Source organism: Uranotaenia lowii, chromosome 2, assembly GCF_029784155.1.
Source record: "Uranotaenia lowii strain MFRU-FL chromosome 2, ASM2978415v1, whole genome shotgun sequence".
Taxonomy (NCBI): domain Eukaryota; kingdom Metazoa; phylum Arthropoda; class Insecta; order Diptera; family Culicidae; genus Uranotaenia; species Uranotaenia lowii.
Window position 1 is genome coordinate 317,919,013 of NC_073692.1, and position 13,343 is coordinate 317,932,355.

The 13,343-nt window shown below is 32.3% G+C and overlaps 1 protein-coding gene and 1 pseudogene across 2 annotated transcripts in view; both read right to left on the reverse strand.

Moving 5' to 3' along the window:
- LOC129742500 (nyctalopin-like) overlaps positions 1-13,343 on the reverse strand; it is a 470,518-nt gene that overhangs the window by 240,967 nt on the left and 216,208 nt on the right. The window lies entirely within an intron of this gene.
- On the reverse strand, positions 647-1,656 carry LOC129742501 (GTP-binding nuclear protein Ran-like; annotated as a pseudogene).

Consider the following 13,343-nt stretch of genomic DNA (forward strand, 5'->3'; position numbering starts at 1 on the left):
TCTGAACTTAATTAAATAATTATGAATCCGAATCAGAAAGTGACTTTGGATCTTAATTTTACATTAAAATTCTGAAATGAAATCTGATTCTTAATGTTTTTGCATTAAAATTATGTTTATTCTCAGATTTTGGTTTTTAAACTACATATTTACATTTGATGAAGTGATACAGAATTTTCTCTTTTCAGCTTTGTTTCTGTCTTTTGATAAGTATTTACAATGTTCAATCTTGGATAAATTGTTCGTGTTGACCACCTTAGTGGGATTGTTTTTCTTGAATTTAAAAGATTTCCTACCTAAAGCTACTATGTACAACTACAATAAAATTATCCTAATATACAACTAATCTACTATGTACAGGTTGCTTATTAAAGCATGTTCAGAGATTTGGCATTTTTCTTTAAATTTGGAAACAATATCATTAATTTTAAGATCAACTATTGGGATATTTGCATCCTGGTGGAGTTCCGAAATTCTAGTATCGAACGGCCGATCTAGAATCATCCGCAGGAATCTGTTCTGCATCTTCTGGAGCTTCTTAATGTTGGATTTGTTTTCATTCTTAATTCTAAATCAGAACTTTTAAATTATGAATTAAAAAAAGGGTTTTAGCGGTTTTTTAGAACCAATTTCATTATCATTAATAACAATATAACGTAAATCTGCTCTTAAAATGTTGAATCGTTGGAATCAGAAATGTACATCAATCAAAAATCGTTAATAAATCTCATCCATATTTTTGTTGTTGTAAATTTTTAAATAAACCGTCTTCTCATGCATTGATTTTGAGTCTATGCTGTAGTTATGTATCGCTAGAACAATAAAAATTTCATCCTCTCAAAACGGGAATTTCTATCTCCGCAAAAAAAGAAAATAGTAGGTTCCTAAATGGGTACATTTAAAAGGTTTCTAAATATGGAAATTCTCGTATTTTGGTCAATCGGGCAAGCTTAAAGCACCAGGGTAGGTTCAACAACAGACAGCGGTTTTCTCACGACGTCTTACAGATCTTCCTCATCCGGAAGTGCGCTGTCCTGTGCCCTCTTGCAAGTCCTTCTCGATCTGTTGCTGCAAGTCTTTGTCCATCTTGGCCTCTGGCGAGAGCAGTACGGGCTTGGCGACATACTCCATAGTGGTATCACCGACTAGTGAGAAAATCGGATCGAAGTTGTAGTTCGAATTGGCCGAGATGTCGTAGTACTGCAGACTTTTTTTCCGGTGGAACCCGATAGCTTTAGCTTTCCTTTTGCGGTCCTTGATGTTGACCTTGTTGCCGCACAGCACGATTGGGTTTCCACAAACTCGCGTCAAATCCCGATACCGGATGGGCCCGTTTTTGTAGGAAGGAACCCCCATTTCGGATCGACTTTGAAAAAAAATTCCTCTGGAAACGAACCTTTTTGTTTTTGTTTGTTCCTTTTTGGTTAACTTTGACGTTGTGCACGACGATTTCGAAATAGTCAGATCAACTGAAAGTGTGTTAATAGGGCTGAATGTTTAAAGTTCAAAAGTCAAGACAAAGATATCAATAGGGTGTAAAAGCATCCATATTGAATGGAATTGAATCAAGTTCAATAAAGAAAAACTCCATTAATTTAATTAAGATTGGAAAGCATTAATTAAACACTCAGCATTATGCTACTAACACTACCAGTGGCAAATAGGGCTGTTGATGGTGTGAGTTGTAGATTTATTAATCTTATCGTTTTGTTTTTGTTTTTCTAAAGTGAAATAGTGTAGCGCTTAATTTCATTGCTTTGAAGCTCTGAATGGCGAATTTCAAATTACGAATTCGAATAAAAAATTGTAATTTCAAGTTTTATCTTGAGTCTGAATCGAGTATTTTAATTTTAATTTTAAATATGATCTAAGCTAGGAATCTGAACATTGAATCATAATCTGAATCCGGATCTATATTTTAAATTTAAATGTTGGATTTTAAAATATGAAGATTCTCAATCTGAATTCTGAATATTAATACTGAATTAAGAATTTTAACTGGAAATCTGAATATACATTACTATTCTGAGTTAATTTTTACCTTGGGTTGGTGGCGGAAGACAAGGCTCGTAGTCACCATTTGCTACTTGAAAAATTAACAAAGAGAGAAATTCATTAGATATAATCATAAGTTACTAAAACAGTGTTGCTATGAAGCAATTTCTGAGCAATTCTCTATTATTACTTAGAATTTAAGGAGAGCGCGTTTTATTTGCCAGTTTTACGCAAAATTGATCGGTAAAATTGAAAGCGCATGAACTTTTTCCATGTAGAATTGTGATAAAAGGTCGATTATTATAATTGATTCCACAGTCAGTTTTGGTCTTCACACAATTAAAAGATAAAATGAGTTTGAAGTTGAGTCAGAATATTCTATTTTATAAAATTCAAAAACCGAAAATAGAACTTATTATCTTAAACAAGCCCTCATTGAAACCCTTTTCAGTCCAGATGGTTGCATAAGATACTTTTTATCTTCTCTTCAGAACCTCCTGTAGGTGGGCCTTTTAACACTTATAAGTTGTTTTAATAAGGTATATATATATTAAAGTTGTTTTATAACGAAGTTGAAAAGTACCTTCTAGATTCTAAAAAACTAAAAATGATACTTGGGGAAGATTACCATCTGTTGAAAGGGTTTAACTATTTTATAACAGATTTATTAGATTTTCTCATAGTTTAACTACAAATTCGATTAAATTTTAGAGGCTTTCATAATAATCAGAACAATCCAAGACATTTAGGCACCAATTTTTGAAATCAGGACAACTCGAGAGTTTTTAAAAAATTAGGACGGTCTCGCGAAAATCAGGACAAATTCTGAAAATCAGGTTACCTGGCACCTCAGAGCACAAGAGAAACAACAACAACAACTGAACAATTGTAATGCACGCAAGAGGTGCCAGGTGTCCTGATTTTTCTGGACTTGTCCTGACTTTCGAGAGGTTGTCCTGATTTTTCTAAAACTTTCGAATTGTCCTGATTTTTGAAAATTTGTTTTCAAAATGTACTGAATTGTCCTGATTGCCAAAAAAATCTCAAATCTCAGATTTTTGGATTTTAATCTGAATTTTGAAACTTACTATTGGATCCGATTTTTTTTTAAATTAAGTTTAAAATCAGAAATACTGGATTAAACCAAAGAATTCAACAGCTTGAAATTAACGCGTCTGTACAAAAAAATCACTTTAAACTTTGAAACAGTTGATAAAATTAAATTGGGTGAAACTTTTTGTTGATGCATTTTCGTTGGAACAGGTTTGAACGTGAAATTACGCCTATTAAAAATAGGGTTATTAGGGTTATGTATTTAAACATTTGCTCTGGGTAACCTATGGAGTGAAGACAGCGAAAAATAAGTATCTATGATTCTAACATAGAGTCCAATGATCGGTAAAGTATATTTTCAAATTTGTATATATGATCAATTTTGAAATTTTCTGTTTAGTATATGGTATGTCGGGCTGGTGTCAACGCATAAGTATATCGATCATAACATAACATCATAACATACCGATCAAAATCAATTAAGAAGACGAATATAAAATTTAAGATTACAATATAAAAAAAAATATCTCAATGTCAACTTTTTTAACATTATTATATTTTTTACATGAGAACTACCATTATGATTGCAGTTTTTCCAAAAATTTATTCAAAAGCAAAAACTAAAATAATTAATTAGGTAACCATTAAAATGGTAAATGAAAATGAGCGTGTGAAGAAATTGATATGGTGTGCTTCGTTCTCCCACACGCGCCCCTTCGTCGTTTTGTCCTTCACAGAGCAACCTGAATATATTGTTGGGAGAATCTCGAAGTAACAATCACTTTCGTACCATGCAGTGTGGGCATGACGTACTCATCAACGACTTTATTAATTTCGGGGTCGTACCCCTTGGTTAAAACCAATTTTATGTTTATAATTCGGAGCTTCGGTTCCGAAATTTTTGAAATGGTTCGGTTTCAAACTGAACCATTAAAATGAAAAAATTACTACCATAGGCCGGGAAAATTTGAATTGTCGTCTTCCTCCCACACGTTTTCTGTCACGATGACATCACATCAAACCTGAGTGGGAGTGAAGCCTGTCTGTTCTCCCTTCCACACATAGACAGATCCATACGTTTAGATAGCATGCGCGTATCTATGACGTCACGTATAATTTGACGTCATAGACACGATAATCTTGATTTTAGTGATTGCTGGTTGTGGCTAGCAAGCTAAATTGACACGTTTTTTGGAGTCATGATTTGATGATAATTACTATGAAAATTTATTTTTCAAACTATTTTGTTTTTTTTTTCTTTCTTTTATAGGACGAAGAAGAAAAAAAATCAAATTTTTTAAGCTAAAAATCATTTTTATTGTACTGCCCAGTTTCGCAAAAACGTGCAAAAAAGTTTACAAAAAATCACACCAATACACACAAATACACAGACATCGTCTAAACTCGACGAGCTGATTCGATAGGTACCTATAAAGGTATATCTAAGACCCATAATTAATGATCTCCCAAATCGACCGATAACTATACCTTTCTGAAAGAAAGGCAAAAACGTCTCGCGCTTTTCTTGAATATTCAGTTATTTATATTTTGAGCTAAGTTAGTATGAGAACATCATGAACAGATATTTGGTACTAGTAAACAAATTGTACTTTCTTCATACATTGAAGCCAAAAATTTTAATCATCGACCTATATCAATGAAGTTTCTGTGTCGAAAATCTTTCATCCTTTTTGATGGTTTCTGAAGGTTTACATACTTTTCACTGTTAATCGATTGTAAAACCTTGGACATGGGTACCACAAAGATTTTAAAGTACCATATATAAAACCAAAAATAAATTTCAACTTTTCGTTTATGTCTGATTGAATAGATTAGCGTTTTAAAAGGCATTCGTGTTTGTTAAAGTGTGGTCGGTTTGAGTTTTCAAGCGAAAATTCAAGATTTTTTTTTAATTTTTGGTCAAAAGTACTCGAAGTGAACCTTATGTTTTTCATTGATTTTTTTTTTTGATAAAAAGGAAAAAGAAGATTACAAAATCTCAATATCTACTTTGTTTTCAACAATGTTTGGTGGATGATTTGATGTCATACTATTATTGAAATATTTTCTTTCAATTCACTTTAAGTTGTCAGATCTTAAGTCATCAGCTTTTTTTTTACAAATTTTTTATTTCGTATTCTAAAAGTTTTGCGATGTTTTTATTTTCAAATTTCCTAGATGAAATAAAAAACGTGGGTTTTTATCTGGAAGTATGGGACGCTGCATACATTTGTCTGTTTATTTCTGCATTTTTGGTTTCCCCCTGGAATATTATTTTCTTACATTTATTAACACGAAATATAACTTCGTGTCATGAACAGAATTTATAGCAGTTGTTTGAAATGCTTAAAGTAATGTTTCTACATTTAATGCTCAAATAATGCACATATTCAATATGTAACATTGCTCAAAGTATGAGAATCTCTCTTTTGTCACTTGGAGTTGAAACATCCTGAGGGTTAAGGGGTGAGGGTGGGGAGTAATTAAAAATTGATACAAGTTGTCGATAAATTAAAAAAAAATTAGACAAAAGCTTGCATGCAAAAAACTTGTATACAATATACATTGCACAAAATCTAAAAATCCAGATAATTTAGATCAAAATTTGTAAAAAAACATTCGCGAACAACAGGTGATATAATTCTTATCTACAGTTTGATTTTCTTTCTATCAACTGTTTGAAATTGAAGAATTTATCAAATTTTTGTTCAAAATACCATACACTTTAATTCTTCCTCCCTTCGGGATTTCGAAAAAATTAGAGTGACAAGAAAATAATTTGATATTTCTTCCGGAACAATTAAACCCCATAAATGCCAGCTTCAGATTATCCTGATCAAATTTAAGTAAAAGATGTTAATAAACCGTTCTGAACATTTAAACACATTTCAATCAATAACTAAATTGGTAGAATACTATCTCTGGTCTTGGTACAATCAGTAATGAGAAGTTTTATTAGATTTTTCAAATGAAATTATAATCACTCTGTTTGTGACATTCCAACTCTTTTCTTTCAATTTGTATTACTTTGATGTCTTCTACTAAGTTGTAGCAAGAAAAGTTTCCTTTTAAATCATGTGATTGACATATGGAGTTGGATTAATGTTAAAGGTAAGACAAGCGTTTTTACAGTATGATTATGTCATTGAAAAAACCATTAAAAAGGCTAAAAAATCACCAAAAAATAAATTGTTTTTTTGGATTATTTCAAATATGGGTTCAAATGAAAGGAGAAAGTCCCAGCTCTCGGATGGTGCAAAAATTAGCGATGCTAATTTTCGAAAAATAAAATTGTTCCATCACCGGAGATACCGTGCCTGCACCAGATCTCAACTAATAAATATCCGCATGTAGTCAACCATGCCAATGTACTGAAAATTTATGATGAAGAAGGTCGTGAACAGTTCATTCTCAAGGAAAACAACAGTATCGAATAAATGCGCTTTTCGCTACTGTTTCCATTGTTGAAAGGTTTAGTTTTCCACACTGAGTTGCATAATTGTTATTTTTGTTGAAATTGAGTGTTGAAAAGTGAACTATTCTTCACTGAAAACGACATTCAAAAGTTATTTTTAGATACTGTTTTCCATGCAAAAGCACAGTCTAAGACCTTCTTGATTAGAATGAGCATGGAAGCAGCATGGTTGTCCACAATCGGTAATTTGCTGAAATGTGCTTCTTTTAGGTTAATAATGGGTTTCCATGGAAATTTCACGAATAGACACAAAAATTGTGTATAAAACTCTTTACAAAATTCGATTTTTTCAGCACTGGAGGGCTCGGCAAACCTCGTTGGATAATTAACGACTCGTGCTAAAAAATCACCTTTTGCAACTTGTTGCATAAAAACAGTTATTTTTAATGGTTTTTTTTTCTCATTTCAAAACTGTCCTTCTTCAACATAAGTAACCCCACATGGCAAATGTCATCCACCTAAAAATCGCAAGGATGAGGCACTTCATTTGGTGGGCCTCGATCCTTTGCCGTTAACTGTCACTTTTGCTACATTGCCTTCTAGAGTCCTGTTGCCTACGATTTAATTGCGTACGGTCTGCTGAAATTGAAAGCATTTCGAAATTCCATTTGCTCGCCACTCGTTGCCATTCGTCGAGGTGCAAATAAAAATGGTCGAAAGCCAAAACTTATTCCATTCCGCGACAGAAAGCACCAGGGAAAAAGATCCTGGCCACGCCACGGTTCGGAAAACTCACCGAGTCAGTCAGGTACGTTTCCGAATGGAATCAAAGGAGTAAAAAACAAAACCACAGCCATACACACTTTTGCATTAACGAATTTCCATACCACATCCACCCACACGCTCGGAAACACACTTCATACGGTGACGAGATGGTTTTGGTGGTGGAAATGAATAATTAATTTTTATGGAAATTAAATCTTCTGGGAGTCTGAAAGCTTTTCAAGTGAATGTACTCCGGGAGGTGTGGATTTTTTTTTTAATTTCTTGAATATCTATCTCTGGGATGGTTTGAAATGTTCTGTTATGAGAGTTTTTCATTTACTTTAAAGTTTCTTTTTTCAATTTTCATCCATTCAACTACGGTTCACCAGAACAGATTTTTTTCATACTCCTATTGATATGAGAAATGGTTTAATCCTAACCCATAAATCGCCCGAAAACACATTCTAGCCGACCAAATGAGACCACACTCGATGACCACGAAATTCCATTTACGGCTCGTGTCCAGCTTCCGACCTGAAGCATCAAATCATAAAGCTTTCCCGTGGACCGTTTCGAAGTCACTCGACGTTGTTGGTCAGTGGAAGGCAGAAGAGGCAGCCCAAAAAATCCATCCATTCATAGTGAATTTTATTGCGCTCAGTTACTCCCCCGCAAAAACAGGCAACTGGGGATGGGGGAGAAATTTATTCCGTCGATAAAAAATATGAAACGTGTCCAATGAGCTGTTTCGCACAATACCGCGGAAAGGCCTACGTTCGTCGAAATTTATGTGAAAATGATCAAGCCACTGAACAACAACGGAGCAGACAGGCAAGTGGCACCTTTTTTTTTTTTTTCGAGAATTACCCCGGTGGACTTCGAATTTCTGTGACAGACGGAAGCGAGAAAAAATCTTCAACATCGTCGAAAGGGGCTGAAAAGGCCATATTTTTGGAAGCTTTTAGTTTTAAGAGCTTTACCCATGTCGATCGGTTTGACTTTGGTGTGGTTCGTTGCAAACTTGCTGACATGGACTTTTTACTAGGGTGGTCTAACCGGTTTTACCGAAACCGGTAAAACCGGTAAAACCGTCCATTTTCCAATACCGGAAATACCGGCTATTGAGACGGTAAAAACCCGGTATTTCCGGTAAATTTTTGTTATTCTTTTGCATTAAAATTAAATTGACACAGCTAAATGTTTTTTTTTTACCAAATATGTATGAGTGCAAATACTCAATTTTTGTTCATTCAGCTTAAAAATCTAAGCTCAATAAACCTTACTGCAAGGTTTATGTGAGATTTGATTATTGCATAAACATGTCGATGTCACTTTTTGGATTAAAGCTATAGTGGCGTTCAAAAGAACATTGACCAGCTGCCATCTCTCTCTTAGAAGAAAGTTTTTTCATGAAACTTTACACATCTCAGTTCAGCTATGGAACTAACGCTCCACAACATTTAAAGACTGTTCAAGTGTACAATGACTGAAGAAAAGATACAGCTACAAGAAATTTAAGATTGCTTCACAATAATCACTGTATTTTGCATTGAAAAACTGGAATTTGGTCAAATGATGCAAAAATGATTTTTCTATAAACAGTCCAAATTTATCAAAATCGTTCTAAGCAGTGCCGGGCTTTCACAAAGTTAAGAAACTTCCTGCTTTGTTTTAAAACATTAAATATTTCAGCAGTCAGCAGTTAAACACAGGTTCAAATGTTTGTAAGAAATCTATGTATCAATATTTTCAAAGTAGTTGATGGAATTCTGTTGTTTTAATTTTTGACGCTGTTGAAGCATTTTCTTTTTCCAGACAAAGCAGTAACAAAGTTTTTATCAATTTGTAACGGTATTATAATAAAACACGTATGGATCAGATCCAAACAATCATACCCCCTTATTCTGCGCCGCGCGTGAGGTGATGATAGTCGAATCACCCTAGTCACCTGATTCCAGTAGTCGCTTTAGGTGAGAAACGTATTTTAGAATGAACTTTTTGAGTTCATATCCTAATCTAGTAGTCAGCTGGGCATGAACCTCTGTCACATCGGCTTCGGAAATAAGGTGACAAGACTCACGTGACTCCTACTCGACTCGACTATCGTCACCTCACGCGCGGCGCAGAATAAGATATTTATAGCTGAATTTTGACTGGAATTTGCAAACATGTTTATTCCTATTGGTTCGTTTTTATGTAAGAAAGGCAAACTGAATGCGATCACGATCTAAGTTGCGGGGAAAACATTCGTATTTTGGACAAAAGCAATCTGAAATTCTGTGAGTCAAAAATTTGTTGAAAATTATATGAAACTTCTATAATTTCTGCAACTCACAGCGAAATTATAATAATGAAATGAAGATTATAAATTTTATGATTATCATGAGGATATTGATAGATTTATCACATAGAGATAATTTAAAGACACAATACCATATTTTTCAATCGAAAATGTTGCTAAATCTATTGCATTATTAATTCTGAGCATTTTATGCCATTACTACTGCAATTAGACGAAACTTTTTCATGAATTTGATATGCTTTGAAAAATACCGGTTTTACCGGTTTTATCGGTTTTATAAAAAACGAATACCGAAATACCGGATTTGAAAAAAACCGGTAAATCCGACCACCCTACTTTTTACCCGCTTGGTAGTTCAATGTAGCGGGTTGAGAGTTGATAGCTACGTAATTCTTTCATTCTCGGGAGAAGGTTCATATAAAAATTGCTGGTTGGACTTAACAAGTTACCCGAGGTCAATGAATATTTGATCGTTCTATTGGTTCACATAAATCAGATGTCAATTTTGAAAAAAATATTAACATATGTTCCTAGGGAAGATAAGGGTATAGCTATAACCCGGGGTGAAGTGAGTATCCCTCTTTTCTAAAGAATTTCTTATTTTCTTGAATAAATTATCAAGGGGAATAGTTGCGTAGTTCCAACAGTATTAATTTTTCAACCGAAAAGCTATCTTTCTTTACACTTTTTATTAACACAGAAATATTGAAAAAAAAAAACAACTTGATTCTCCAGAAGCGAAAAAAAAAATAAATTTATAGCGCCAGAAAATAAGATCTAGCGATTGATAAACCATCTTGATCAATAATTTACACAATCGCATGATGTACGAATTGTTCCTTAAGTTTCACCTTCGTTAAACTTTTTATTTTTCTCTAAAATCAATTTAATAATGCGTTTCTACTTTAAACTGTTGTCTCGGGGTGAACAAAACATCATTGATCGGAGCATGATAAGCGTTTTATGTCGTATAACCTAGCAGCTAACTCAATTCAATTCAAGAGCTAAAGCTTGACAGATTACATAAAACGTTTTGGTATAGAGGTAAGGTGTCGGATATTTAACTTAAAGGACTCGTGCTCGATGCCTGGTCGAGACAAACTTTTTTTTTTTCATTTACCATTCATGATAGATTATTTTGAGTGTTGCAATTTACGGCTAGTCTCATAATCTGCCGATTAAATCACCAGAATAATTATCTATGTATAATATGTGTGAATTGTTTGTATTCAATATACAATCAATCGTAAACGGAAATGGAAACAAATCGCCTCGACTAGGAATCGATCCTGAGTCCTCTGAGTTTCATCTTCAACTCTTTACCACTAGGCCAACTAGTAAAATAAAATACAGGTATGTGAAGCTCTAGCTCGATAAAAGAGTTGACTTCATCGAGTTGAATTTGCTGCTTAATTCCACTGTAGAAAATGCTCATCGTGACCGATTAATGGTGCTTATACTGCCCCAGGATAGGGATAGGATGTTCTCATTTTAAAATGCATTTTTAAACGTTTTTATCTACTTTTTAAGTTTCTGCCAGATACCAAATAGACTCCTTTAGAGTCTGAATACAAAACAGTGATGTAAATCACATATTATAGCGGTGAAATAAACGTCCTCGTTAAGGTTAAGCCCTTAACTCCCCTACGTTAAAGTATACTTCGAATATCTTATGTGTCATAAAATAAAATAATGGCCTGACATTGTTTTGTCAGAAGGCATCATGGTTAGTAAAGATCATTTCGTCAACTTTTGGAGGTTGCTGAACGAGCTTACAGTCAGAAGATCTTTTCACAATTTTTTATTACCAAAAATTCAAATTAGCTTTAATGTTTTTAAATCTGTATCATTTTGTTTTAAACTTGAACTAATTGAAGTTAAATTGAAAACAGAATAAAAAATGGCAATCAATAAATCATTTTCATGTCTTGAAGTCAGTGTTTTTTTTTTATTTTCTTAATTATAAACCTTGATAAAAATATGAATCTGAATATTTCCTTGTCTTCTCTCTGCAACATGTAAGTCCTCGAAGTTTTCTTTTTCTTATTTTGAATATTATACTTAAAGTATTGTTAGAAACACTTATCAGTTTCAATACATCGAAAATTCAATAACAATTATAAAACCATTAAAAAATCATAAAAAAAAATCACTTATTAATTACACTTAGGCTATAGGAACTGAGGGGGAACAAGGGTTTGGGGATAAAACCTCTCCCCCTCCATGAAGAAAGTAAGCGAGGTATTTTACTCTACAAAATCCAATTCCCGGTTCAGAAATTCAGTTTTAAAAAAAAAATTCTTGCATTTTAATAAAAACTCATTTCTGAACAAATAATTTTAAATGAGATTATACTCATTCCAGAAGATGTGATTTCATATTATCAAACTCCCAAATTCCATTTCTGTTTTTAAAATATCAGATTCTGTATCGAGCTTAAGATTCTTGATTTTCGGTTCGAGTCATCATTTAAAAAAAAAGTAAAAAGCTGTTTTGTAATCGCTCACATTTGGTTTTGCATTTCATTCAAATTGGATACAAGATTTTGTAAACTCATATGTGTTTTCAATATTTTGATAATAAGTTCCAAATATAAAAAAAAAACATAGAAACCATATCGGGTTAGCTTGATTTCCTTTTGAGGTTTCTAAATTTAAATCTGCCATTTAAAAAAATAACTAAAACTTATTTCTTCTGCAAAATCAATCGAATCCAATCAGTCAATCAAAATGACGGTCTAGATTTGAAAACTTAGAATCAAATTCATGTTTTTTTTTATTTTATCAATTTTTCTTTAAAATTCGCAAGTCGTTTGAAAAGTTGTAAAAGGTACAAGTAACAAATTCGTATTGAAACTCAAAACATCAGAAATAAAATTTAAGGTTCATGGTTGAAAGTCTAAAAAACATTTCAATTCAAGGCTTGTAATGGAAATGCTAATTGGAATCGAAATTCCGGAAAAGTTTTTTTTTATATTTCAAAACTCACATTTTAATTAAAACAATAATTTCAATTTCATATTCTGAGCTCAGAAGCAAAATTTTAATAAAGAAAAAATATTAAAAATTTAGATAAAGATTTAGATCGTAAATGGGTTTCACAATCAATGTTAAATTATCAAGATGACTTTTTCGTTGGGGAATTTATATTGCTTACATATAAAATTTTTTTTAGTTTTATTTCAAAATTTAAAATTCTTGAACAAGTCATTTGGAATACATAATTCAGCTTAAAATTACAAGTGAAGTTATATTTGAATTTGTTTTGTCATTTTTATGAAAAATTATAATTTTATATTAGGATTTTATATTCAATTTAAATTTAAACTAATTAAAATTAAAATTTTTAATTATGGATCTGACAAATTACAGAGAATTTCTTATTTTTTGTGTTGCTTATTTTTGTTTAAATCAAAGTTTAGTTCACCAATTTTGTTGTAAGATTTAATTTTGCTAATAAAAGGTTGCTTATTGTGAAATAGCAAACAATAACAAATATTTAAGCAGGTACAGACCCCGTTCGATTTTGGCAACATTCGATTTTTGCAACATCCAAAAAAGACGGTTTTTTTTTGTAACTTTTTTATTTTTTATTTTCATTGCAAATTAATCAAAACTAATGTAAAACGTAACATTAGCATTTAATTTTTCAATTTGGCTTATTTATAATAGTTTTAAACTGTAAAAACACGAATTTTTCACTATTTTTATGCTTAAAACTAATATAATTGAGCCAAATTGCTAAATTTTATGCTAATATAAGGTTTTACATCAATTCTGAACAATTTGAAATAAAAATTTGAAATAAAAAAAT